This window comes from Stigmatopora argus, unplaced genomic scaffold, assembly GCF_051989625.1.
Source record: "Stigmatopora argus isolate UIUO_Sarg unplaced genomic scaffold, RoL_Sarg_1.0 HiC_scaffold_61, whole genome shotgun sequence".
Lineage (NCBI taxonomy): Eukaryota > Metazoa > Chordata > Actinopteri > Syngnathiformes > Syngnathidae > Stigmatopora > Stigmatopora argus.
The window spans coordinates 64,637-88,425 of NW_027520075.1; the positions used below are offsets into that span (position 1 = coordinate 64,637).

The following is a 23,789-nucleotide window of genomic DNA, read 5'->3' on the forward strand; positions in this document are numbered from 1 at the left end:
CAGCATCTGCATTGTACCACATGTTTATCAACATTGTTCTTTTTGGTTAAAAGGATCACGTTGTGACATTAGTGGATGTGACGGATCATTCGTTCATGTTTTCCTGCCGTCTTTGCCAAGAGGACTTCCCGAGGTCTGTCTGGGAAGAATTGACCAGCATTGCATTCCATTCCATTCCATTCAGTGTGTCATTTTAAAACACCTTGATTTGATTTTTGTGTGCAGTTTCAAAGCGAGGTATCTCCTTCATGCTCAATTCGGCTCATTTCCTGAAGCACTGATGAATGCTTTTGGGAAATGTAGGAGCGAGCAGAGTTCCAGCGAGTCCAGGTACCCTAGCTTCTCCTCCTTTTGTTTCATCTCCTAAGGAATGTGCACCCCAACAAGTCTTTTTCTCTTTCATTTTGTTCCGCAGGTATGACTTGGTGCTGTCATCCGACTCTCCCTCACTGGACGGCTCAGCCCAATTGAGCCTAATGATGACCAACGAGGTTGCCATCGTCACCATATTGTCATTGCCGCTCACACGGGCCCCGGTCGAGCAAGTCCACGAAGATTACGTGGGGGACTTTGTGACTTTGCTCCAGGTGATGCGTGATTCAACTGTCTCATCCTCTTTTGGCTCATGCGGGCAACAGCACCTGCATTGTACCACATGTTCATTAACATTGTTCTTTTTGGTTAAAGGATCTCATTGTGACATTGGTGGATGTGACGGATCATTCGTTCATGTTTTCCTGCTGTCTTTGCCAAGAGGACTCCCGAGGTCTGTCTGGGAAGAATTGACCAGCATTGCATTCCATTCCATTCCATTCAGTGTGTCATTTTAAAACACCTTGATTTGATTTTTGTGTGCAGTTTCAAAGCGAGGTATGGCCTTCAAGCTCAATTCGAGTCATTTCCTGAAGCCCTGATCAAGTATTTTGAGAAATGTGGGAGCGCGCAGAGTTCCAGCGAGTCCAGGTACCCTAGGTTCTCCTCCTTTTGTTTCATCTCCTAAGGAATGTGCACCCCAACAAGTCTTTTTCTCTTTTGTTTTCTTCCGCAGGTATGACTTGGTGCTCTCGTCCGACTCTCCCTCGCTGGACGGCTCAGCCCAATTGAGCATAGTGGAGACCGACGAGTTGTTCTGCATCACCAAATTATCTTTGACGCTCACACGGGCCACGGTCGAGCAGGTCAATAAATACGTGGGGGACCTCGTGACTTTGCTCCAGGTGATGCGTGATTCAACTGTCTCATCCTCTTTTGGCTCATGCAGGCGGGCGGGCAACAGCACCTGCATTGTACCACATTGTTATGATCGGGGGTCACGTTCCTCCGAAGTCCAAGCATGGCGACCACCTGCGAGTCACCTTGCCGCTGCCCTCGTTGTCTTTCTAGTTGGCTGTCGATCCGGATGGCCAATTCCACGAGCGCGTCGAGGGACCCTGGTTCCTCTCGGATCGCCAGCTCCTCCCGCATCTCCACATTCAGCCGTCGTGGAGGGAGGGCGGAGTCATTAAAGGCACTCTCGGCGGCTAAGATGCGGAATTCGACCCAGTCTTTTGCCACGCTCCGGACGCCTTGTCTGAGAGCTCTTAAGCGCCCACCGGCTGGTCGAAGATCTTTCGCATCTCTGCGGTCAATAAGTCGTAGGAGGTACAAATGCGGGAGCCCCTCTCCCATTCGGCGCTCGCCCAGGCTAGGGCCTCATCACGAAGGCAGCCGATCAGGTAAGCGATCTTGGCTCGGTCCGAGGTGTGGGTGAGGCTCGGTTGTTCAAACACCAACTGCCATTGAACCAGGAAGCGCCGGCATGCGCCGAGATCTCCACCGTAGGGGGGCCTTAGGTCCCTGTTGCGGCGATATCGGTGTTACCAGGGGAGCGGCTGGGGTTAGCTGTGCACTTGGTGAATGAGGCAAAGAATTGAGTAGTGCTCGTATGTCATCCAGGGGTCTCAGCCATGCTCGATACCTTAGAACAGAGGTACGCAATAGCTTGGGTATGCTGTTCCAAAGGGACTGCTCTGAAAGCGGTCACTCCAAACTTCCAAAAACTCCACAACGCCCATTTTGACAAGCTGGAGTCCATCGACGACTACCTGCAGAGGAAGAAGGGCAAGAAGATGGCACCTGCACCCGCCCAAGAGACCAAAGTGGCGAAGACCGCTCGCGTGTCCTTGTTCAGCCCGGCGCCCCACAGGAAGAAGAACGACGCCCAGTCCAAAAACAAGATGGCCGACAAAGGCAAAGATGTTGCCAAATTGGGTCGGAGGGGGCCTGGCCTGCGCCCGCGGGATCGTGCTGTTATGATCGGGGGTGGAAGAGCCCAAAGCAGGCGAGGGTGGGAGTCTGCTTCTCCAATCTTGATTAGAATGATCCAAGTGAAAGGCCAGGCACCAGAGGGGATGGCGTCGGGATGGCGTCGGCGTGTCGTTAGGCGTATCCGTGGTCGTGGAGGCCGAGCGTAGTCGGAATCCTGGGAGCAAAACAAGAGGTCTTAAATCAACGAAGGAAGGCGAGAAAATACAAGCAGGTACGTACCTCACTGTGAGCAGATCAGACGATCCCGCAGTGTGGTCCTGTTCTTGGTGGCCTTAAATACTCCTCACTGGCTAATGACTCACACCTGGCAGCCCTCGAGTCATTAGAGGCAGGGGTGTCAAACATACGGCCCGCGGGCCGGAACCGGCCCCCAAGGAGGTTCGATCAGGCCCGCAGGATCATTTGAAAGTGGAAAAAAATGCATCAAAGACATGGAATTCATATTCTTAATTCCCTGCAATTCACGGATTATCCGCTAAGGGGCGCACTCTTTCCATCAGAGTAGAAGACAAGCTGCATCACTGAGACAGAAACTTTCTTCATTACACATTTCAAATCACTCTCCTTAGTTTGTAAGGTGCACGCAAAGATTACATTTTGATTTTATATGCGTATGTGTAAGTGGTTTAAAAATTCCTTTCATTAAAAGTCTCTTTTAATCTTAAAGTGCATGACTATATTTTTCAGTACCAATTCAAGTTTTGTGCCTTTGTACAATCAGTGGGATCCGTTGCAATGCCTATTTGTGAATGATAAAAGTCAATTGCACATTTATCTAAGGAAATATGAGGTGTTTCATGAAAGGATAGTTCATTCCATTTCAATATTTTCCTAATGTTCTTGTGCTTCTTTACACCAAAACAAAGGAAAGACATGATATTTGGGTTATTTATAGCAGAGCATGGTATCATTTTAATGGTCCGGCCCACTTGACATCTCCCTAGGCCGCCGTATGTGGCCCACCATGCCAAATGACTTTGACAGCCCTGCATTAGAGGCAGGACCTGTGGTTGGGTGGCGGGCGCAACCAGCCACCAATCTCGTCTGGGGCCTGACACACATGTTTATGAACACATTGCTCGGGACATCCAAGCTGGCTTGGAGTGAAACTGCAGCACATTTTCAAAATAAGGGCTGGCGGAAAAGTTAGACACGGAGCAAAAATGTTCCACTGTGAGAGTGAAAGATCCACACCACAACAGACCGACACACACAAAAAACACACAAATAAAACCACATTATTCACCTTGACTACTGTCTATGTACATTGCTTACTGACACTGTCTATATTTCTATAGTGAAAAGGGCAGTAGTGACTGACGCGCGGGTGCATGTCAGGCTCAAAGCCTGACACCATTAGCAATCGACGATCATGTTTTTGTCTGCTACCAGTGACCGACCGAGACTATCCGGATCAGAGCCAAACTTTCTTCAGGTTTAGCGTTATCAAGGTAGTGTTTTAGTCGTGCCTTGTCTTTCTTGTCATTTGGATTCTTATGATTATTATTATCATTAATGTTGTAATAACAATAAAATCGGATTATCATCAATGCTTTTCTCAATTGTTGTCTTTTTTATGGTACAAATAAATACATAGTATTATTGTGTATTACTTTTTCAATGTCATTTGACTAAATTGCAAGATCAATCATCCATTCTGGTTAGTCGTAGTGATACATTGTGAAGTTGTTTGCAAACTCCCAACAAAACCGCTAGGAGGAGACGAAGAAGAGAAACACGAAGAAGAAGAAGAAGAAGAAGAAGAAGAAGAAGAAGAAGACGAAGAAGAAGTGGAAGCGTATAAATTTCCCCGGCAATCTTCGCGATAAGTCACGCTATCTATCGCCATGGCTTTGAGACTGACTGAAGTTTTTGAAGTCACCGTTAAGTGTGAAGGCTCCAACGACAGGTAATCTGAGAAAAAGCCTACTTTTTGAGGTCCTTATTGTTGTTTTAGCAAAGATAGTCAAGTTTTGACCTGTCAATTTAGTCCCCGGGGCTATTTTAAAGTTAAGAATTCTGTGTCTAAGTAATGGCGGTGACTATTCCCCGCATACCTGTCAACTTATACGTTTTCCCCTTATTTTATACGTTTTTTGATCATTTCAAATTGTGTACGCCGTATAACAACTTTTGTACGGGATTTTTTTTAAGTACGTTTTTTGTAAAACGGATCTCGTTTGACGCATTTCGGCTCTAATCCGGATCGTCTCGGTCACTGGTAGCAGACGAAAACGCCATCGTCAACTGCTAATATTGTCATGCTTTAAGCATGATATGCGCACACGCATTCCCCTTTCACACGAAACAGGAAATGATTAAATCATTTCCTGTTTCATTATTTAAGCAGCTATGGGTCCGAATACATTCACGGTCGCGTCACGACAACGCGGCGCGACCATAACACTTGCACACGTGCACCCTATGTGAGTAAATATGTGCCGCGTTGCATTTGTACGGTTTTCTATTGCTTAATACGGGGGATTCCAATCATTAATACGGGGAGGAATTGGCCCAGGTTGACAGGTATGTACCCGGTAACCTTTCAATTTCTTGGACTATTTAACCGTTAAGAATTCTGTGTCTAGTTTAATTCTAGTCAAAGGTATTAGTAGACAACAAAATACTGACACATTTAACATTTGTGGCTGGTCAATTCGATGCCAATTTCAAAATACTACATGTCTGCAGAAGTTGCTTGTATCAACCCTGAAAACAGTCCTTTATACTTGCAGAAAAAAAAACCTCCGCATCACCATGGGACTTCAGCCGAGCACAAGTGATCCTCAAAAACACGTGAGTACAGCATTTTTTTTTTCAAATCTATCAAAAATCCTGTGCTTTACTGTCTTCATGTTAAATAAAAGTGCCATGAGAAAAGTCTTCATTGTTGAGAATGAGTGACATTGCAACCTCAATTTAAACCATCCATGTCTTGTGGCCAAATTTGTGTTACACATGGAAATAGCATGTACAGACGCTCCCCTACTTACAAACGAAGGAGTTAGGTTCCGAGCGGTTGTTCATAAGTTGAATTAGTTGGTAAGTTGATTCAGTGCTATATTTTGTATTATCATTTATCTTTAAGGCCGATATAAGTATATTGAAGGTAAATATAAGTGCATTTGTATGTTTAAGGCTTGTATAAGTAACACGCATTGGTTTGTACTGAAAAAAAAACATTTAATAAAATGGAGAGAATATGTACACTACTGTATAGAGAGAGAGAGAGAGAGAGAGAGAGAGAGAGAGATTTATGTATTAGAAACTGGCCGAAAGAAGCAATCTAACGACAATTGCACCGTTTTCTTCTTTTTTTCATCATAAATGATGCGGTAGCACTGTATGGCATCATTCAATTGATTTGCAAACTTTGTGCAACGTTCCATATTTGGGTCCTGCTGCTCCATCTTTCTGTTTATAAATGGTACCGACGGTCGGTGGAACGATTCAAGTTGTATTCCCGTGCAACGCTCACCACTTTCTCACGCGCATCAAGCTTCGTAATTATTGCCACTGGTTTCAAATGAAATGGCTTGCCTCTTCCTTGCATCTCCTTCACTAGAAGCCTTTCGCTTTTCACCAACCATATTGAATAATGGCTGCACGAGATATTTCATGATAAAAATGAAAAAGGTTCTTTGCGCACTGGAGATACGTCACGCACTTGCGCAACTTGCGCACTGCAACGAACTGGGCAGAGGAAGGTGGATGCTGGGTGAGCCGAGCGCTCTCAGCGCCAGGCGTCGTCGGTATTAGCGGCGGAAAGAAGCACTACTCGGAAAAAGGCGCGCAATACAAAATCGAACTTGCGAACATTTTTCAACATAAACGCAATTTGCAGACATGTTCGTATGTACCGTTGTTCGTAAGTCGAATGTTCGTAAGTAGGGGAGCGTCTGTACTGTATCATTATTATTTATTTTTAATCATTACTCAAACATTTTGCAAATAAAATTAGAATTCTTCTTGGACATAAAATGTGTGTTGGCTTTCTGGGAGTGGTAAGCAATGTGTCTATTGATTGACCTTTTCTTTTTGCTTTAAGGATCTCCTTGTTACATTAGCCGATGACACGGATCTGAAATTTGTTTTTGTTTCTGTCGGCCAGGCCATAGTGGGTGGAGTTTGCGATCTCGGCTGCCTCGGTACTGCTTTGGCCTGCCTACTAGCCAATCATAGTTTGTGAAAGCAATGACATGTCCCAGCCAGCAAAATGCTAATGCCTATGAAAAATCATTGTGGGGTTGCCAACTCGAAATCTGATTGGTTAAAAGCAACAGTCTAGTTGAATGCAGCAGAGCCCGCAAGAACTGATTGTGCAGGCTTTGAGGCAGATCTGATCTGGCAACAAATCATGGCTGAAATGTGATTGGTTAAATGCTTCAATATGAAAAGACACATCTGGAAGCAGTGCAACCAGGGGGAAAAGAAATGAAAGGAAGCTAACAGACCATTTGGAATAATAAGTACGTATTGATGGACAAAATAGAATATGATTCAGATATTTCTTAGGCCAGCAGAGAAGGCCTTGAAGGCCCTGACGGCCCGCCACTGTTTGAACATCAATGCATTGAAATGGATGGGAAGGTGGCCCCTACCAAGATGGCCGCCCTCAGGCGATCTGTACCAAGATGGCCGTCCTCGGGCCATCTTGGGTGGCGGCGAATGAACTGCCGTACCTCCCCTCCAACTTCAAAAGAAGAAGAAGAAGAAGAAGAAGAAGAAGAAGAAGAAAAAATACACGAAGAAGATGTGTTCAAATATCAACCGGCATTCCACCGGCATTCAATGCTGCCGTGGAGATTGAACTACGTACTTAGTTGCTCCCCACAATGTCTTCTAACCAGCAGCCTGTCTTATCCCATGGCCACCATTTTAGTGAACTTCTTGAAGTCATCGTTAGGTGTCAAGACCGCAACGAAAGGTACGTACTATGAAGACCCGAATAATCGTATGCCTACGATTATTTTTTCAACTCAAATTTTCGCATGCCTACGATTCTTATTCGGGTGCCTACGATTCTTAATTTTTGCCTCAATTAAGTCCGTGCAGCAGCAACATTGTTCTATGTCATTAACTTTCTACGTGTCAAGCACACGTGCTGTTTTTACTAACGTACTAGTACTAGTAAGAACGTGCAATTGCCACTGGTAGAGTTGCAATACGTATACATCATTACAATGTATTGGTAGGCCTAATATATACGAGAGTTACGTTATACGCAATTCATTGCAGCAATTATTTGCAACTGTAATACAACTTTGCAACACGATTATCCGTTGTCTTGCTAGCATTAGTATTAGCATGGAGAAAAAATATAAAAAGTACACTTTAGAGGAGAAAGAGAAATTGGCCGATGTGGTAGAAAAAATACAAAGAGCTGCTGTAAGAGGTTGAGGAGAAGGCTAAATTAAAAAAAGAAATGGGATCCAAAGAGGAAAACATTTGTTCAGCCAACTGTACAATGGGGTTACTTGACAGTTGATTATTTCTTTACAGTAGCCTATGTCATCGATCATCATGACTTTAATTTGTAGTTAATTGTGGAATTTAAACATATTACCGGTATTTTGTTTCATGCTACTAGTAAACTGTTGATTAAAATAATAATGATTGTCCTTGTTATGATTTTATAATAAATATTCCATCATAGCTTTAATTCTATGCATCGAATCTGTTTAGACACTAATGATCTCGTGCCTACTAATATTCATTATTTTTGGAATTTTCCACTGCCTACTATTATTCCGGTGCCTACTATTATTACTAATTCATTTGGAATTTTCCACTCCCTACTATTATTCCAGTGCCTACTATTATTCGGGTCTTCATAGTACAGTGGTACCTCGAGATACGAGCTTAATCCGTTCCGGGACTGAGCTCGTATGACAAGTTACTCGTAACTCGAGGTAAAGTTTCCCATTGAAATGAATGGGAAACAATTTAATTCGTTCCAACTCTCTGAAAAAAACACCAGAAACAGGATATTGGATTGAAAAAAAATGTTTTATTTCTTATAATTCGCCATATATTGACAAAGTAATAAATAACGAGTGGTTTAATAGAAATAAAGTGTTTAATCTAACTAAAATTGGCCGGATTTCGCCGAGGGGAGAGGGGCTTCGTTTTTTTTTTTTTCCTCCACACAACGCACTCGTAAACAGAACAAACACTCCACCCTCACGTTCGCTATCGATGGGCTGTTTGCTGTCGTACTATTCCCTTCAAAATATTCCGAAAATGATGCACACAAATGTCCTCACAATCGGAGAACGCACGACCACTTGCCAACGAGCAGCAAGCAGTCTTATCAGCGATCGCCCCGCTGCTCATCTTCTTCTTCTTCTTCTTCTTCTTCTTCTTCTTTTTCACCTCAGGCGCCTGAGGATTACCCTCAGCAGCGCTAGGGCTGCCACTGGAACACGGATAAGTTCATCCAGGGAGTTGCCCAAGCCGCGATGGTAGCGTTCGGTCATTAAGGCCGGACAGCGGAGCCATAAGTGTTCAGACGACTCTGTTTCCTCGTCGCACAGGCGGCAGCGATCCGAGTCGGATTTCTCATGGGAGCTACAGGGGCGCTGGCTAGCGGCTCCTTTTTAGCTTGTAGCATCTGTGTTCGCGTCCCATCGAACGGCGCCTATGATAGAGTTGCTACCGGGGATACTTTTGCGAGCACGAGTATACTTCATTACCCAGAAAGCCCTCTTTTCACCGCGCATGCGCGTTGTGCGTTTCCTGGTCTGAATAGCTCATCCGGTGCTCGTAAATATTGTTATACACGAAAGATATGCCAAAAAAAATGCCATGGCAACCTGGCTTGGTCGCATCACGAAACTTTGACCGCATCACGGGCGAATTATTCGATCGAAATTTCCCCCGTAAGACGAGCATTCCGTATGACGAACGGTCTTATGACGAGGTACCACTGTAATTGGATAAAGCCTACTTGTTGAGCTCCTTATTGTTGTTTTAGCAAAGAAAGTCAAGTTTTGACCTGTCAATTTAGGACAGTCAGCCGTTTGACAAACTCAGTCGTCACTTACGTAAACAAAACAAAACAAAAAGAATTAAAAAGTGATTTTGGATTATTAGTAATGGCGGTGGCTATTAACCGGTAACCGTTCAAATAGTCCCCGGGGCGATTTAGCCGTTAAGAATTCTGTGTCGGGGCTATTTAACCGTTAAGAATTCTGTGTCTAAGTAATGGCGGTGGCTATTAGCCGGCCGGTAACCGTTCAAATAGTCCCTGGGGAAAGTCTTACTTTCATGTGTGTAGAAGCAGTTAGTCTACAAACATGAAACACATGAAAGTAACACTTCGAAGTAAGTACAATCTTATTGAAATTGGATGTGTTATTGCCAATTGATAGATTTGAACATTAGGTGAATAGGGATTTAATCAAACATCAAACAAAACATTTCACACAACAAAGTGAAACGCAGACATGTTTTCCATTCACTTTCCATTCATTTATGGATTCAAATTCAAAACCACTAGTCAAAGAAAGGTATTAGTAGAGTACACAAAATACTGACACATTTAACATTTGTGGCTGGTCAATTCGATGCCAATTTCAAAATACTACATGTATAACTACACTATATGACATCTTGATATCATGTATAATAGGAATAATATTGTAATAGATTCTTTTCTATATCGCAGAGCACTATTGAATTTTTAAGCCAACAATCTATTTAGATAGAGAGTAGAGAGAAGTTATTCCTGTATCCACCCTGAAAACAGTCTTTGATACTTACAGAAAAGGACTTTTCCGCTTCACCATTGCATTTCAGCCGAGCACAAGTACTCCTCTAAAACACGTAAGTACAACATTTTTTTTTAAAAAAAATATATCAAAAATCCTGTGCTTTACTCTCTTCATGTTAAATAAGTGTCATGAGAAAAGTCTTCAAAGTTGAGAATGAATGAGTGACAGACATTACAGATACATGCAACCTCAAACCATCCATGTCTTGTTGCCAAATTTGTGTTACATATGGAAATACCATGTACTGTATCATTATTATTTATTTGTAATCATGACTCAAACATTTTGCAAATAAAAATAGAATTCTTCTTGGACATAAAATGTGTGTTGGCTTTATGGGAGTTGTAAGCAATGTGTCTATTGATTGACCTTTTCTTTTTGCTTTAAGGATCTCGTTGTGAGATTAGCCGATGACACGGATCATTCTTTCCTGTTTTCCCTCATTCTTTGCCAAGAGGACTTCTGTTGGGTTCAAACACCAGACATTTGTTTCACCAACCTGAAAAGAAGGAAATCACAGAGAATTTGAGTTAACTTTATTCAAAAAATGAGAGGTTCAGAGACTGTCACTGTCACAGCCCTCCAAAACACTCTGAAGAAAATCTCCCCTTGCCTATTCTCTTATTGTGTTTTGGGAGTGTCCAAGTTACAGGAAGTTTCAAGCTGATCACAGGAGAGATAGTTCTCTCCCAGTAACAAAAGGTTCTTTGATCATGACCATATGCCCCTTCGAGATAACATCTTTACAGTCTCCTGCAACTCTCACACAATGGCTCGAACAGACAGGCGTCGGCCCCCCTGGGTAGTTCCTCTTTGTTGAATAAGGTGAAACTTTCCAGGGCCCAAGACACTCTCATTCTATTAACTAACATTTCGACAGTCATACCAGAATCAGGATAACTTATATAAAATAATTCCAACATAACCCTCCTGTTTATCCAGATTCTGTTATAAAATATCATCACCCATAACCTCTTCTTTTCAGATTTTCACATTACAGGATCACAAAAATAACAGAAAAACATTACACTCAAAAGTCAACAAGGCATAGTGTTTAGCATCTGGGAACATGTCAGGCAGTCCTATGAACTGCATTTCCTCCTCATCCCCAGATGCGTCGGCGTCGTCGTCATCCCGTGGTTCGCCTCCAGATGTCAATAAGGCATACATTTCTGATTTGACTGGTTGTATAGCATTTGTTATTAACCTTTCACATAACGCACGAATACAGGGAATGCAACAACAGCCACAAGTTGTGAGAATGGCAGCATAAACAGCGATTGACATTAAAACTGATACAACCAACTGTTTGTATCTGCCAAACATGCTACCAAATTCGCCCCACATTGAGGTGTCGACTCCAGAATGTTCTTTCATCTTGCTGTTGAGGGATCGAAGGCCCTCCAGGGCCTTGGTTAAACTCCCGTCAGCTGCTGTGTTGTTAGGGATGAACGTGCAGCATTGGTCGCCAAAGATGGAGCACACGCCACCTTTCTCTGCCAGGAGCATGTCAACAGCAATTCTGTTCTGGAACGCCATCAGGAGGTCACCGACAACTGTTCATGGATGGCTGCAAACCCTTCCTCCGTCCTGTTCTGGAGTCGTGCAATTTGGTCAGCGAGTTTATACTCATCTGGTATGCTGCAGGGAACCCCGATGTTGTTGATGTAGGTTGGGTCCCCGTCTCCCCATCCAGGAGCGGACCGCTTGGCTCTGCCATTCCAGTGGTGAGGCAAGACGTTTCCTGCACTTGTTTTCCAACTCGAGTCTCTGTGGGCGGGGCGTTCAGATACGCCCAGGCTGTCACTGACAGTCCAGTCACTGTGATGTGGATGACAACAGCTTTCACTGTGGCTTCTGTATAGAGGTGCAAAGTCTATGGGAGGTCAGGGTTAAGTGAGGGGTGCTCGTGGCTGGTGAGTAGACGTCAGATGAGTTTCTTCACGGACAAGGGTTTTGACACCGTCCGACTTAGTCCACTCAGAGTCACCTGTCTCGAACTCTTGACCTGAATCGACTTTGACTTTTCAGCGATCTTTGCTGCTGTGGAGGTTGGTGAGTTGGGCCACGAATGGGTCTTCCCATCGTGGAGAGAACCAGGACTTCATTTTTATGACTCGGATCAGGATCCAGTCACCTGGCTACACCACCTCCTGCAAGATAGACAAAAAGATCACGGCACCTTACATGTTCTTTGGATAAGTTTCTCTCCTTCATCTTCCCATAAAGGAAGTTGAAATGGTCTTCCAATAACTATCTCAAAAAGTGTTAATCTCAAGCTAGTTCTACCAGTTGTTTTGCCATGTTTTGCACTATGCTGTTTGAAAAATGAGCTCCATTGTCACTCCAGATGATTCTGGAGATCCCATGTTCTTTACAGATCAATAAAATAACAAATTAAACAGTTCCTACAAAAATTTTAAAATAGGTATTTATACCTCTTCACCATACCTCCCCCCTGTTGAGACATTTATGGCTCAATTATGGAATACATTTTTGGTAGGTACGGTAGGCCTTTAGCTTTGTACAGTTCGTCTGCTGACTGTTCTTGAGATCGGCTCAGTTTTGTTGTTGTGTATGCTGTGCAGTAAGTGTTTGCGCTGCTGCTTTAGCTGCTGTGTTCTGTCGTTGTCTTCAACACGTGCTTAACATCCATCATTATGTTTGTGAAAATTTAAATACCTTATCAATCAAAATTAAACATGCTAGCTGATATTCTATTTTGAACACTGCTTCCTTGTTAAGATCAAAACCCATATTTGTTTTTTCCTCTTTCCTACAATTACACAAATTAACTAATCATACTAAGAATAGGAAAAATACAAAAAGCAAACCAGGCTGCTTTCTCCCCAGGAAAACAGCTTTCCCGTTCTCTGTAACAGTTTAGATTCACATCAATTAATATTCAGAAACAAAATGCACACATTTATAATTCTAAATAGAATTGAACCCAGTAAAATGTAACCACCCCTTGTTTGTCAGGGTCAATATTTTTAACATAATTGTATCTTTTAGAGCAATCAAAGCCCATTACTTTTAAAATGCATACTAATCAAGTCCCAAATTCATCTAACAATGTGTATTGCGTTGCATATTAACCTCAGTGTTTTCTTAATTCAAAATATCCCAAACTAGTAGTCTTATTATCAAATGTAACATTCCATTGTCTTCGGAGTTTGCCAATCATCTCCTATGAAACTTTCTCAATCAATATTTTTCAATAGTCAGGCATAAAATTAAATTCTAGTTACATTTCTATCCATTGTAGTTTCTCTTTTCTCTCTAATTGTTTACTTTAAAAATATGTAAGAAGATCTAGTCACAATTGTTTACTTTAACTATCTGTAAGAAGGTGTAGTCTCAATTGAAACGCTTTTTTTTATATGGAGACAATAAAACCAATATAAAAAGTTCCTCATGGCTTACAGCATTGCTCCCCGAGCAATAATCTTTCCAATCAATATTGGAGTGCTTGCCATTTTGTCTGATTACGTCAAAAATTTATCTTACCTGCCTCCTCATACGTTTCAACTGAGAGAACCTTCTTACAGAGCACAAAATGGATCCGCTATTTTCATGTCTGCTGGATTGGTCAGGAACATTTGCACTCTCATCCCGGGTTGCTCATCATGTTTCCTGTTGAGAAATGCAATCTCCCTCTGCCAACCCAAAATTAATGCGTTTCTTTTAAAGTTTTTTCTTTTATGCAGACATATGATTAGCCTCATCCTCCAATTCCAATCGTGTAGTTAATAATGGCGTTTGGTATATTCCACTAAATTAGATTTCCATTTTTTTTTTTTTTTCTTCGGAACGAAATATGGAAACTTTTGTCAATTCAGTCAATTATTCTGTTAACACAATTTGGATGCCATTATCACAATAAATCAATAGTACTTTGGAATTTGGTATCAAGCACTGTCTTTTCAGTGCTCCTAAATTTTGCATAGCAGATTTGTTTCTCCACTTCAAATTTCACGTTTGGAGTACTGCTGCTTTTACCATTAAAATTTCATTGAACTAAACAATTTTCCATAATTTTCATCAAAATTTGATTTCAAATTTCTAAATCATTTTCCACCTTGATATCTGATTGATTATATCTTGATGGTCGGCCAATTAGAAACACAAAAGACAAACAAACAATCATTCATGTTCACACTAATTTTCAAAAATCAGTGGTCTGCAATTTTTCATCACTGGTTAAGAGCCATCCCCAGTCTGGGGCTTCTTGGCAGCTAACCACCTTTTTGCTGTGCTATCAGCCTAATCATTCTCAAAAGAAATAGGTTAATGTTGTTTGGTTGACATCAACTGTTTGATGCTAATGCAATTAATATTCTAATCGTCATTAATATGAACCACGCTAAAGCATATTCCACCTGTGCCGGGCAAAACAAGGAATGTTTTCCTGTGCACCGAAAAACATTTCATGCCTCTTCCGTCCTAGGGAAATCATGCCTATCCTAAATCAATTATTTTATCTAAATTTACCTAATAATTTGGATAAATGCCATTTCTGCATTGTTTTCATGTTTGATATCATTAATAATTTGGATGATTCTTAATACTTAAGTCTAAATCGCAAATCACTCTCATATTTCTAAAACAAATAGTTAAAGCTCTGGCTGAATTCCTATCCGCTCTAAGAAGGCAGTTTTATTTAAAATAAGAGCCATTTTCTGTGCTCACTATTACCTCAATTACAATTTAGGCAAAATAACCTTTCACTAGGCATTTCCTAATATAAATTTTAGTGTTTAATAAAAGACCCATAATTTTTCACTAATATATCATAACACTATCAACTATCTCTGTCTCTCTTGTGGTAGTCTTTCCTGCCCTTTGTCTTTGGTGTGAAGGGAGCAGTAAACTGGATGGGCTTCTCCCCCCCCCCCCCCCTCTCTCCTTTTGTTTGCAAAGAGTGTGCTTAGCTTAAGGGGGGTCCGCATCTGTGAAGGGGGGGCTTCACCACCTTTTTTATCTATCTATTCCCCTTACTTTTGTTAACCATTTGTTTTGCTACCTCCTGTTTTAGTCGTGCGCTATCATGTCGTCGCTGTGCGCGGGGAGGGTTGCCCCCGCATTCCCTGGCTATGTGGCCCTCTTTGCCGCACGACCAGCAGGCCCCCTTTCCCCCCCCTCGTCGTCGTGCTCCCCGCTTGCGTGTGGAGCCTCGCACGAGGAGAGCTGAAGAGGGACCACTGTTTTTTAACAGGCCTAATATAGTTATCTCTTCTCTTTTTTGTTTAGCTACTTTCTCAACCTCTTCTATTTGCCCTGCTATTCGCAACCACGCTTTGGTTTGATCATAACCTTGTTTTTGCATTTTACTTCGTTTTTTGTTACACGATTTTTCGATTTTTTTGTTGTAGTTCACGGATATCTTTTATTATTAGTCTACCGGTGAACCCATATTTTTTTACCCAATAACGCAAGGATTCCACCGCGTCGGGATCCTCTCTATGAACTATCTTCCAGTCTTTAGACGCAAGTTCCGAGAGGAATTCCTCTTTTTTACTTGTTTTACTTTGTACTTTACCCATTTTTGAATAAAATTTAGTCCCAGTGGGTCTTTGCACCTATAGTGCACTAACACTGGGTTTAGACAACAGGATGTCGATAAATTCCTTTAGTGGTAGACTCACTTCAACCTTTTCAGGCGGAGTTTCATGTCTACATACATCCACTAAAGGTCGACATTTGTCTCCTGTTGTTTGATATGAGATACAAATCACCAAATGGTAAAATGTATTTCCAAACACACTTTTTGCACGTTCACTCCTTTTAATTCGCAACCAAGGCTCCGCAAACCTTTACAGAGTTTAATTAGTCTTTTGCAACTAAGGGTGTCTGTTACGCCACGAATTTCTGGTTATTGTTTGTTCAATACAACTTGGACTCCGATATCCTTTACAGAGTTTAATTAGTCTTTTGCAACTAAGGGTGTCTGTTACGCCTGCGGATTTAATTTTACTTACAGAGTTTAATTAGTCTTTTCCAACTAAAGGGGTCTGTTACGCCTTCATTCATTCCTTTTTTCTCATTCATTCCTTTTTTAAATAAAATTTACTCACGATTCTCTGCGTCCTCGGTATCCCTTCAACCTTTGGACCCCAGCCCGTAAGGAAGAAACAGTCCTGGAAAAGGATCTTTATGCTGTGGCCACAGACTTTTCTGGATCTTGCTCACCCGCTGGGATCGTCCGGTATCTTGGAATCCGGCTCGAAGGACCAATTAAATGTTGGGTTCAAACACCAGACATTTGTTTCACCAACCTGAAAAGAAGGAAATCACAGAGAATTTGAGTTAACTTTATTCAAAAAATGAGAGGTTCAGAGACTGTCACTGTCACAGCCCTCCAAAACACTCTGAAGAAAATCTCCCCTTGCCTATTCTCTTATTGTGTTTTGGGAGTGTCCAAGTTACAGGAAGTTTCAAGCTGATCACAGGAGAGATAGTTCTCTCCCAGTAACAAAAGGTTCTTTGATCATGACCATATGCCCCTTCGAGATAACATCTTTACAGTCTCCTGCAACTCTCACACAATGGCTCGAACAGACAGGCGTCGGCCCCCCTGGGTAGTTCCTCTTTGTTGAATAAGGTGAAACTTTCCAGGGCCCAAGACACTCTCATTCTATTAACTAACATTTCGACAGTCATACCAGAATCAGGATAACTTGTATAAAATAATTCCAACAACTTCCAAAGGTCTGTCTGGGAAGAATTGACCAGCATTGCATTGCATTCCATTCCATTCCATTCCGTGTGTCGTTTTAAAACACATTTATTTGATTTTTGTGTGCAGTTTGAGAGAGAGACATGGCCTTCTTATGGGATTCGGGTCACTTCAAGAATGGCTGATGAAGTGTTTTGGGAAATGTGGGAGCGAGCAGAGTTCCAGCGAGTCCAGGTACCCTAGCTTCTCCTCCTTTTGTGTCATCTCCTCCTAAGGAATGTGCACCCCAACAAGTCTTTTTCTCTTTTGTTTTCTTCCGCAGGCATGACTTGGTGCTGTCGTTGGACCGCTCAGCCGAATTGAGCCTAGTGGAGAGCGACGAGTTGGGCAGCTTCACCAAATTGTCTTTGACGCTCACACGGGCCCCGCCCGGTCGAGCAAGTCAAAGAATACGTGGTGGACCTTGTGACTTTGCTCCAGGTGATGCGTGCAGGCACACAATGATAGCCTGGAGCTGCAATTGGACAAGACAAAAGAGGATTTAGAACAGGTGGGTGTTTATGTCCACTGTCAAGATACCAAATTGGAATGAACCTTTAACATTGCCCAGAGGATGAGGATGAGGATGAGGATGAGATTTTGTTAGGTTCATCCAATTGTACGTTTATCCTTAGGTATTTCCAATTCAGCTTTCAATAAAAAAAGGCATCTGTAGTCACATCACCATTTAATTCTTGCAAGAAGAGAATACATCCTCCCGCTCGTCCGGTCAAGATTATTCTGGCGAGCGGCATTATGTCCTGCCCATTTAAGGCCTCAAATCAAAACAATTACAAGGTTGTCGACTCGATCCAATTGCGTAAGCAAGAAACAAAACAATTCCAGAATCAAGCAAACCTAGCGTCAACCTAGCATCACAAATTAAAACAATATGCTTGATAGCCATCCGCTGAACCAACAACAATTAATAATAATAATAATCGGACATAGGCCATGTCGTCATTACCACAACACAAAAAGCCTACTTGTCATCACACGTCCTTCACAGATCTTCATTGCGAACTTGCATGTGGGGAAAGGGTTGAGGCGTAGCTTCCAGTAATCAGTCCTTGGAGCAACGACTCAATGTATTGTTTATGTCCTAGCAAACTTGTATCTCTCGCCTGGAGCCAGCTGTCCTGGAGAGCGACCTTGGAGTAAGCGTTTGTCTTCGTTGAAAGCACATTAATTCTAACTCTAACATAAAAGCGATCAACACATATATATATATATATATTGTTTAATGTAGTTACACATTTAGGATGAGCATTACTACTCCTAATAAGCAAATATATTGATTAATATAGTAAGCATGTATATTATAAGTCTTTATATTCATTGCAAACACATTTATAATAATGATTACTCCAACAGATTTTGTTTCTAGTCCATGTCCTAATGTGCCATTAGAGGCTTTCTGAGAAGACCGAAGAGTTGGCGCGTCTGCGCTGGAAATCGAGAAGTCAAACCAGTTGGCTATCGCTAGTCTTAGACGTGCAGTTTTAGCACCTATCCCTAATTCCTTAACTCCGTCTGGTCCCGTCGAACAAACTCAGACAGTAGACCTTTTGTTCATTGTCATCGAGTTAACAACCATAGTTTTACTCCTACAGTGGTAATACTATATCCAAATGAAACAGCTACAACAAAATGAATGAGTCAAATGTCCTATTGGTCATTAGCGAGCCGTCCGTCATTGCGACGAGCTGCGGACTAAATTTGAGCACTCGGCTGTGGTAAGGCCCTGCTCGATGCCATCTTGTGGATTGCTGACAAACCTTCTGTTGGGACCACGTCATAGGTGCAGACCCGCTTGGAGCAGTGAATTCGGACCAGTCGGTGGTGGAGCGTACGGTCACGCGACATCACCAGCTAACGTCGACCGTGGGCGTCCGCTTAGAGCAGGTGCAGGATTGCCTGCGGTTACCGTCGAACGAAACGTCGAGGGTTAGTAGTGTTTTTAGTTGTCATTTGTCTGAATGTGGGAACCCTGCTTGATGCCATCTTGTGGATTGTTGACAAACCATCTGTTGGGACCACGTCATAGGTGCAGACCCGCTTGAAGGAGCCAATCCGGCACCAGTCGGTGGTGCAGCGTACGGTCATGCAACTACATGACCAGCTAACGTCGACCGTGGGCGTCCGCTTGGAGCAGGTGCAGGATTGCCTGCGGTTACCGTCGAACGAAACGTCGAGGGTTAGTAGTGTTTTTAGTTGTCATTTGTCTGAATGTGGGAACCCTGCTTGATGCCATCTTGTGGATTGTTGACAAACCATCTGTTGGGACCACGTTATAGGTGCAGACCCGCTTGAAGGAGCCAATCCGGCACCAGTCGGTGGTGCAGCGTACGGTCATGCAACTACATGACCAGCTAACGTCGACCGTGGGCGTCCGCTTGGAGCAGGTGCAGGATTGCCTGCGGTTACCGTCGAACGAAACGTCGAGGGTTAGTAGTGTTTTTAGTTGTCATTTGTCTGAATGTGGGAACCCTGCTTGATGCCATCTTGTGGATTGTTGACAAACCATCTGTTGGGACCACGTCATAGGTGCAGACCCGCTTGAAGGAGCCAATCCGGCACCAGTCGGTGGTGCAGCGTACGGTCATGCAACTACATGACCAGCTAACGTCGACCGTGGGCGTCCGCTTGGAGCAGGTGCAGGATTGCCTGCGGTTACCGTCGAACGAAACGTCGAGGGTTAGTAGTGTTTTTAGTTGTCATTTGTCTGAATGTGGGAACCCTGCTTGATGCCATCTTGTGGATTGTTGACAAACCATCTGTTGGGACCACGTCATAGGTGCAGACCCGCTTGAAGGAGCCAATCCGGCACCAGTCGGTGGTGCAGCGTACGGTCATGCAACTACATGACCAGCTAACGTCGACCGTGGGCGTCCGCTTGGAGCTGGTGCAGGATTGCCTGCGGTTACCGTCGAACGAAACGTCGAGGGTTAGTAGTGTTTTTAGTTGTCATTTGTCTGAATGTGGGAACCCTGCTTGATGCCATCTTGTGGATTGTTGACAAACCATCTGTTGGGACCACGTCATAGGTGCAGACCCGCTTGAAGGAGCCAATCCGGCACCAGTCGGTGGTGCAGCGTACGGTCATGCAACTACATGACCAGCTAACGTCGACCGTGGGCGTCCGCTTGGAGCAGGTGCAGGATTGCCTGCGGTTACCGTCGAACGAAACGTCGAGGGTTAGTAGTGTTTTTAGTTGTCATTTGTCTGAATGTGGGAACCCTGCTTGATGCCATCTTGTGGATTGTTGACAAACCATCTGTTGGGACCACGTCATAGGTGCAGACCCGCTTGGCAAAAAAAATACAACACCAGTCGGTGCTGGAGCGTACGGTCATGCAACTACATGACCAGCTAACGTCGACCGTGGGCGTCCGCTTGGAGCAGGTGCAGGATTGCCTGCGGTTACCGTCGAACGAAACGTCGAGGGTTAGTAGTGTTTTTAGTTGTCATTTGTCTGAATGTGGGAACCCTGCTTGATGCCATCTTGTGGATTGTTGACAAACCATCTGTTGGGACCACGTCATAGGTGCAGACCCGCTTGAAGGAGCCAATCCGGCACCAGTCGGTGGTGCAGCGTACGGTCATGCAACTACATGACCAGCTAACGTCGACCGTGGGCGTCCGCTTGGAGCAGGTGCAGGATTGCCTGCGGTTACCGTCGAACGAAACGTCGAGGGTTAGTAGTGTTTTTAGTTGTCATTTGTCTGAATGTGGGAACCCTGCTTGATGCCATCTTGTGGATTGTTGACAAACCATCTGTTGGGACCACGTCATAGGTGCAGACCCGCTTGAAGGAGCCAATCCGGCACCAGTCGGTGGTGCAGCGTACGGTCATGCAACTACATGACCAGCTAACGTCGACCGTGGGCGTCCGCTTGGAGCAGGTGCAGGATTGCCTGCGGTTACCGTCGAACGAAACGTCGAGGGTTAGTAGTGTTTTTAGTTGTCATTTGTCTGAATGTGGGAACCCTGCTTGATGCCATCTTGTGGATTGTTGACAAACCATCTGTTGGGACCACGTCATAGGTGCAGACCCGCTTGAAGGAGCCAATCCGGCACCAGTCGGTGGTGCAGCGTACGGTCATGCAACTACATGACCAGCTAACGTCGACCGTGGGCGTCCGCTTGGAGCAGGTGCAGGATTGCCTGCGGTTACCGTCGAACGAAACGTCGAGGGTTAGTAGTGTTTTTAGTTGTCATTTGTCTGAATGTGGGAACCCTGCTTGATGCCATCTTGTGGATTGTTGACAAACCATCTGTTGGGACCACGTCATAGGTGCAGACCCGCTTGAAGGAGCCAATCCGGCACCAGTCGGTGGTGCAGCGTACGGTCATGCAACTACATGACCAGCTAACGTCGACCGTGGGCGTCCGCTTGGAGCAGGTGCAGGATTGCCTGCGGTTACCGTCGAACGAAACGTCGAGGGTTAGTAGTGTTTTTAGTTGTCATTTGTCTGAATGTGGGAACCCTGCTTGATGCCATCTTGTGGATTGTTGACAAACCATCTGTTGGGACCACGTCATAGGTGCAGACCCGCTTGAAGGAGCCAATCCGGCACCAGTCGGTGGTGCAGCGTACGGTCATGCAACTACATGACCAGCTAACGTCGACCGTGGGCGTCCGCTTGGAGCAGGTGCAGGATTGCCTGCGGTTACCGTCGAACGAAACGTCGAGGGTTAGTAGTGTTTTTAGTTGTCATTTGTCTGAATGTGGGAACCCTGCTTGATGCCATCTTGTGGATTGTTGACAAACCATCTGTTGGGACCACGTCATAGGTGCAGACCCGCTTGAAGGAGCCAATCCGGCACCAGTCGGTGGTGCAGCGTACGGTCATGCAACTACATGACCAGCTAACGTCGACCGTGGGCGTCCGCTTGGAGCTGGTGCAGGATTGCCTGCGGTTACCGTCGAACGAAACGTCGAGGGTTAGTAGTGTTTTTAGTTGTCATTTGTCTGAATGTGGGAACCCTGCTTGATGCCATCTTGTGGATTGTTGACAAACCATCTGTTGGGACCACGTCATAGGTGCAGACCCGCTTGAAGGAGCCAATCCGGCACCAGTCGGTGGTGCAGCGTACGGTCATGCAACTACATGACCAGCTAACGTCGACCGTGGGCGTCCGCTTGGAGCAGGTGCAGGATTGCCTGCGGTTACCGTCGAACGAAACGTCGAGGGTTAGTAGTGTTTTTAGTTGTCATTTGTCTGAATGTGGGAACCCTGCTTGATGCCATCTTGTGGATTGTTGACAAACCATCTGTTGGGACCACGTCATAGGTGCAGACCCGCTTGAAGGAGCCAATCCGGCACCAGTCGGTGGTGCAGCGTACGGTCATGCAACTACATGACCAGCTAACGTCGACCGTGGGCGTCCGCTTGGAGCTGGTGCAGGATTGCCTGCGGTTACCGTCGAACGAAACGTCGAGGGTTAGTAGTGTTTTTAGTTGTCATTTGTCTGAATGTGGGAACCCTGCTTGATGCCATCTTGTGGATTGTTGACAAACCATCTGTTGGGACCACGTCATAGGTGCAGACCCGCTTGAAGGAGCCAATCCGGCACCAGTCGGTGGTGCAGCGTACGGTCATGCAACTACATGACCAGCTAACGTCGACCGTGGGCGTCCGCTTGGAGCTGGTGCAGGATTGCCTGCGGTTACCGTCGAACGAAACGTCGAGGGTTAGTAGTGTTTTTAGTTGTCATTTGTCTGAATGTGGGAACCCTGCTTGATGCCATCTTGTGGATTGTTGACAAACCATCTGTTGGGACCACGTCATAGGTGCAGACCCGCTTGAAGGAGCCAATCCGGCACCAGTCGGTGGTGCAGCGTACGGTCATGCAACTACATGACCAGCTAACGTCGACCGTGGGCGTCCGCTTGGAGCAGGTGCAGGATTGCCTGCGGTTACCGTCGAACGAAACGTCGAGGGTTAGTAGTGTTTTTAGTTGTCATTTGTCTGAATGTGGGAACCCTGCTTGATGCCATCTTGTGGATTGTTGACAAACCATCTGTTGGGACCACGTCATAGGTGCAGACCCGCTTGGCAAAAAAAAATACAACACCAGTCGGTGCTGGAGCGTACGGTCATGCAACTACATGACCAGCTAACGTCGACCGTGGGCGTCCGCTTGGAGCAGGTCCAGGATTGCCTGCGGTTACCGTCGAACGAAACGTCGAGGGTTAGTAGTGGTTTTAGTTGTCATTTGTCTGAATGTGGGAACCCTGCTTGATTGATGACCTACTATGGACTGGAAAAATGACGCCATCTGACGTTCTCAGGCTCACAAGATGGTGGCGAAGTTGCAGCGCCAGTTTGCTACTCTGAAAAACAGGCAGAAGACGGAACTCCGGTCATTGTTTGAGGAACAATAACCTAAAATCCAAACTGGCGCACACGGGCGGAGGAGGTATGTCGTCGAGCATTAGAATTCGAATCCACTGGCTTAGACCTTCATTTCAAAGTCAAGTTGCGAAACCACTTCCGGATCCAATTCATCAAACATGGCTGAAAGTGCAAGATAGCCAGCCTCTCTGAACACAGCTCTGCATCAAACCAATCGAGCCAGGAGTGGAGTGGAGTGGAGTGTTGTGTTATGTCCGGTTGTTCTGGTGTTGCAATAAACTACACATGTGTGACCTCGGGTCATTTCCTGAAGCGCTGATGAAGTGTTTTGGGAAATGTGGGAGCGAACAGAGTTCCAGCAAGTCCAGGTACCCTAGGTTCTCCTCCTTTTGTTTCATCTCCTAAGGAATGTGCACCCCAACTAGCCTTTTTCTCTTTCGTTTTCTTCCGCAGGTATGACTTGGTGCTGTCATCTGACTCTCCCTCGCTGGACGGCTCAGCCCAATTGAGCATGGTGGCGACCGACGAGGTTGCCATCGTCACCATAATGTCATTGCCGCTCACACGGGCCCCGGTCGAGCAAGTCCACGAAGATTACCTGGGGGACCTTGTGACTTTGCTCCAGGT

General features: G+C 44.6%; 1 long non-coding RNA gene across 2 annotated transcripts; it reads left to right on the forward strand.

Annotated features, from left to right (window-relative positions):
* Positions 1-51: 51 nt before the first annotated feature.
* LOC144070404 (uncharacterized) lies at positions 52-23,760 on the forward strand. Of its 2 annotated transcripts, none has more exons than XR_013299271.1 (3): positions 52-133; positions 226-330; positions 23,616-23,760. It is a non-coding gene; the product is annotated as an uncharacterized LOC144070404 (long non-coding RNA). The 2 variants fall into 2 exon arrangements; XR_013299272.1 differs by lacking the exon at positions 23,616-23,760 and adding an exon at positions 416-581.
* The last annotated feature ends 29 nt before the right edge of the window (positions 23,761-23,789 follow it).